Source organism: Cnephaeus nilssonii, assembly GCF_951640355.1.
Source record: "Cnephaeus nilssonii genome assembly, chromosome: 14".
NCBI classification, from domain to species: domain Eukaryota; kingdom Metazoa; phylum Chordata; class Mammalia; order Chiroptera; family Vespertilionidae; genus Cnephaeus; species Cnephaeus nilssonii.
In genome coordinates, this window is record NC_137085.1 from 64,242,662 (window position 1) to 64,248,661 (window position 6,000).

Here is a 6,000-nt window from a genome sequence, read left to right on the forward strand (position 1 = left end):
GCTCTGTATGACTTCACTGAAATTAAAATCTTTAGGGCTTGATCCTCCCCTCAGATAGCTATATGTACATAGGGCCTGATCTAACCTTGTGCATAGTGCATAGGGGTGGGCTATTTTTTCTCCTTTTTCTTCTCTCACCCACCACCTATATATTTGAGATGAGCAGGTTCCATCCTTTAGGGTTTTAATAGGCCTCTATCTAAATCAGTGTTTCTGACCTTTATGAAATTAAGGAGTAGGAAAAGCATTGCCAGTAAAACACATCATTTCTGTCTGCTGGCCAGTTTCCATTTGTGTGTCTGCTCTGTGCCCAGGGAAGAAGAGCCTTTTACCGAACCACCTCCAAGGCTCATCAGAATGCAATTGAAATGTCGCAATCAGGTAAATCAGGGATAAATATGACACACTGTTATAAATATGACACACTGAGACAGAATGATATAGGATTACTTGTGTTTTACTGGAGAGATTTTATCACCCTGATGTACATATTGTGGCCTTATTATATTAATGGCAGGCTCTCAAAGGCTTATTTTTTCCTTCTCTTGATTCTTGAAACCATCAATAGGTAACAAACTAAAATTGTTTCCTTGATACTATCAGAGGGATAGGACTGTGCTGTTGTTATTGAAAATTTAAGTGTCTCTCACTAGATTAAAAAGGAAAGAAAAAGCAATGCCTCTTTTCCTAATGTACATTATATCCCTGTTCCTGAAACCCAGAGATAGATGTTGAAACTGCCATTTCTCATGGGAATAATGCTTACCCATCTGATGGGACCACTTAAAACCATGCCCATGGAGTCTAAGATTTGGAATAAGGCTTTCTGCCAAAAATACATCAGCGTCACTGGAGTTGTTTGATGGAAAGTCACAAAGCCATACATTTGTGGAAACCATTTAGAAAGACAGTATAATGCATCACAGCAACTGTTGGTTGAATTTTAAAAATATAAACCACAAATGCATATTGTGATATACACTGACCTCAACACTGTGTAGTATAATAAAGAACTATTTCCTTTTATAGAAATTACAATTGATGCTAGCCCAGCGATATACTAAAAGGTAATAAAATTCATCTGTATATTGCCTTAATCAAGTCAGATAGACATGACCTCTGAATTTCCTTAAACCTCACAATTCCAGAGAATCACTTCTCCAAACAAAGTGAGCAGCTGGAAATCGGTACTTGCCAAAGTGTATCAGGTCAGTGGTGGTCTTAATTACTAAGTTTGACTCTCTTGGTCAATGGCATTATATAAGGACTGTTGAAATGGATGCACTAAACTAGGTCCTCAGAATAACTTGAATAGAAATTGGAAAATTAAATTTATTTACATATTCACATTATGCCTTTTTGAAAAGCTATTATGCCTTTTAAAAAAGGATTGAACATGAATTAGAAGTATAATTCATGCCTTTTCTAATAAGTCTAGTGTTCTGGGGGAGATAAATCAGAGCAGAATGACTCCTCTCTCTATCTCCCTCCCCCAAGGGACAGATAGCTAGCAAGCACACAAGAAAATATGTTCATGGAGATTCTCTTACACAAAGGTGTTTGGGTTCTGAAGCAATTTGATATGGTTATTTTTACTCAGTTACAACTCAGTGGAGTAAAGGCTGAGGGAGAACACCATGCCTTGCAGGGGGAGCATGAGTGATGGTTGTCAGGAATGGAGAAACACTTTGCCTTTAGAAACAGGTTTGAGCTAAACCTGCAGGTGACTCTTTGTGGCAGATTTGAAAGCATTACTGCTCTACTCTTCCTCAGGCTGGGATAAAAAGAGATAACTTGAAAAGGCAGGAAGGATAAGCCATTTTAATGATTTAATTCTCCCTTTGAGACAAGGCATTTAAAAAAAGTGAACTTGAAGCCCTCCTCATATGTTCAAGAAGTGAGCCCTCTGTTTATAATTTAGTAGATGGGTGTGTCTGTTGTTTTATCGTCCAGTCCTCAGCTCAGTTTCCTGCTCAGCACTGAATAGTTGTTTAGGATGAATAAGTCACTTGACCTTTATGTGCTGTATTCCTTTTGTCTGCAAATAGAGATGATAATGCTCACTGGGGATATGTTGCTAAGATTAGGCAACATATGATTGTGAAGAGCAATATATATGCTAAATAACAATGATAATGCTGTCTATCAGAGCAAATATTTGGATAGAGAACCTAGGCAGTTTTGTGAACAGCAACTCCTGCAGAGAGAGGCTTTAGCAAATGATTACCTAGTCTGTGGGACTCATGTTTTGTAATAAAGTAAGGTTATTCCTTCAAACCCTTTTCCTACCCCCCATATATACCTATTAAATATTTTAGAAATTAAATATCATTCTATCTATGAGAAGGAAATGAATAAAATGTTGTGTGTGAGTCTTTTCTGCTAGGTCCTCTCATTCTATAAATTACATATTTTTTTCCAGGGATTCTAAATTTAGACATTGGGCCCATTGTAATGTTCAGTGGAGAGGCCCGAGCCCACACGGCCAGCCCTGTCTGACGGGTATCAGTGTATTAAACCTGTAATCTCAGGATCTCTTTTCTGTTTCCAGAAAATAAACTTTCTTAGCAACTTATTTTTTTTTCTATCTCTGTTTCTGTCACCTAAACCCACCTCACTTGCTCAGATCCTTAGCAGGGTAAAATGGCACAGCCAGAGGAAGGACCTCTGAGCGCCACCTCTGTGACACAGAGACAAGCATTCCATTAAAGACCAAAACTGCTCCCTCTTCTTGCTTTCTTGAGCTACTCCTAATAGCATGTTGCTCTGTTCAGAAGTGAGCATAGTGACATAGGTCACAGCAAGGAAATGCTCCTTCCCCCAAAGCACAGATCTCTGTAGAAAATAAGAAAAAAGAAAGGTCTTCAGTTGGGCTTTTAGGAAAACTACACATTACAGAAAGATGGAGGTGAGAGCAGAGGCATGGCCACTTAATTTTAAATTTGAACTTCCACTTCTTCCTTAAAGGAGGCACTATGGTAACTGCATCTCACACCTACTTAGTAATTTATCCATTTCAAAATCCACTCCCATGAATTTTTTTTTTTTAAGGTTTTAACTTTTTTTTCAATATATTTTATTGATTTTTCACAGAGAGGAAGGGAGAGGAATAGAGAGCCAGAAACATCAAAGACATCAATGAGAGAAAAACATTGATCAGCTGCCTCTTGCACCCCTCCTACTGGGGATGTGCCCGCAACCAAGGTACATGCCTTTGACCTGAATTGAACCTGGGACCTTTCAGTCCTCAGGCCGACACTCTATCCACTGAGCCAAACCAGTTAGGGCACTCCCATGAATTTTCTGTGAAGTTCTTAGGATGAGTATTTTTATTCCCATTTTATAGATAAGTGAACTGGGACCCCCAGAAAGAGACAATTGAATATTCAAACCCTTCCAGTTCTTTTGCAGCCAAAATTAAACACTTTTGTCATTATGAAATACAACTATTCCAAGAAATTTATTTGTGAATATCATCCTAAAGAAAAATAGAATCTCTGAGTGCCATTTAAACTTCAATTTTAAAGAAAATAAATTCTAAAATATAATTTAGGATTTATTCTGACCAGTTTAGGCAGAATAATATGATTTCAAGGGTATCAGAAAAATTCTTTCTACTGTTCCTTAAATAGCCCTACCATATGTTCAGGAGGAATTTTTCTCTTCTTTCATTCGACATTAGAGAAAAGGCTTAAAAACAAAGCCTTCTGATGAAGATGAGACAATGGCTGAAATGTCTGCTGAGGCCTGATTTCAGATCTTTCCCTGTGAGCATGTTACTGAGAAGGGAGGCAGGATATATTGGCAGAGATTTTACCCTTTGAAGGAAGGCTAAGAGTAAAGAATAGTGACATAGGTGATGAAGAAATTGTGCTGCCCTTAGATTACAATTTAGCTCAGGGGATCCTTTGGGCACTGTGACTGTATTGACTGGAGCCCATGCTGTGTCAATGGAATGCCCTTCCTTGGATATACCAGTCGCTGCATATGCTAGAACATTTGGCAACTCTTGGAGGCCCCTACGCTGTTACACAGCCAGTGACAGCAAGGCAGCACAGATGGGCAAAACTTGAAATCAGAGAAAGCAAACATTTCTCCCATATCTAGAATCCTCACATTGATCTACTTAGGCAAGTTTTTCAGGTGACCATTGGAACTGGCTGACCTATTATAGCCCCAACTGGTCTTGTTTACTCCTCAAGGCTAAGCTCAGGTGGCACTGGTGTTCAGGAATGGTTCATAGTATATCAGGCTGCTTCCGCTTGTGTACTAATTCTTAATCGTGGTATGCAGTCTGTGACAGCCATCTGCTTAGGCAGCCACATTCCTCTCTTATTCAGACTCAGTGACGTTAAAATATTGATAAGAATAATTTCACAAGATGAAGAAGTTAATAGAGTAATGGGAATTGATATGCTTTTTTTTTTTTAAATTTAAGCTGAACATCCAGTTTTTTCCATAAGTGTTTGTGCAATCCTTTATGCTGTTGGAACTGGTTCATTTTTAAACTAATGCTTTTATGTCTCACTAGGAAGAGCCTTTTATCATCAACAGCTCTGCAGGTTGAGCTAAATTTGTACATTTTTGTTTGTTTCCTAGGTCTCTGTGAGGGAGAGCATATGTAAACTCAGCTCCTACTAAGATTTTCTTCTAAGGACCTCTTCAGAACATGTAGTTATGAGGACATGTTAAAAGCACATCCTGGCAATATGCTACAGGGTTAAAGACCTCTAGTGGGCCAGTTCAAAGATTCATTCTTGGTAGAAGCATTTAGTAATGTTTAAGCTATATTAAAAAAATAAGGGTATATTTGGTTGAAGATGATCAGTCTTTTTGCTGACTGGACACAGTGGATAATTAGTATCCCAAAAGAAGTCTTATTATTTCATGAAAATTCATCATAAAATTGCTTAAGTATTTGAATGGAGATGCTAACTTCTTCCTTGAGAGAGGTGTGGGGCTCTTTTATATGTGTGACAGACACTGTGTGTGTGAATCAAGGTCCCAGGCCCCTGAAAAACTGAGTATGGTCAAAATTAAAAGCAAAACCAATAGGTGAGAGCAGTAAAGAACAACCCCTTGTGGTTTCAGAAGTGATTCCAAAGGAGAGAGCAGGCATTTGTAAAGAGGGCTGGACAGTGGCTAAGCTGCATGGAAGAACACTTCTTGGAGTTGAGTTTTGACATAATTTTTGTAAGTTTTTGTCAGGGGGGGTAGGAGTTTTGGGGAACTGGAGGAAATGGAGAGACTAGGTTACCTTGTAGAGAGGCAGAAAGCAACAAAGTCAGTTTTGTGCGTTACAGAACTTTTGGAGCTCTGGTTCTGTAAGCATGTGCACACTGAAGTAGAGCATGGGATTAATGCCGGGAAACAAGACTGTAATGTTGCAAGAGATGACGCTGGAAGGATTGTCAGACACTGGTCCTCTCTGACATACTAAGGAATTTATAGGTTGTCTTGTAAGAAATTCAAGATGGTGGAAGATTGTAAGTGGAAAACTGATGATATAATTTTAGAAGAAACCATTCTTAAAGCAGTTTATTTTTTTCACTCCATAAATGTCAATTGTCTAATTTTCCCATGGAATTATCCTAGCCACTGGGCACACAGTGGCTAAGAACATAAGTATAGCTCCTGCCTTTATGGAGCTTCCAGTCTAGAAGGAAAAAATACATTAAAAATAAACAACTGACATATATACAGAAAAAAATGAGTGAATGTTTTGCTCTCCTCTCTAACAAAACTTAAAAAATGAGTACCCAGAATTAATTAGATAAAAAATTATGGGAAGGCTTTCCATTAGAGAGAATAGTTAGTGTCTTTGAGTGACAGCCAGGAGTCAGGAAAGACCTAGCCTTGTTCACGGAACTAAAAGAGGCCAGCATTTTCACAATAGAATAGGTGAGGGGCTCAACTAACTCAGAAAACTTTAACTGAAATTATTTACCCCCAATCAATTCATAATTCACCTGTAACATACTTATGTTTTCAGCAAAGTAA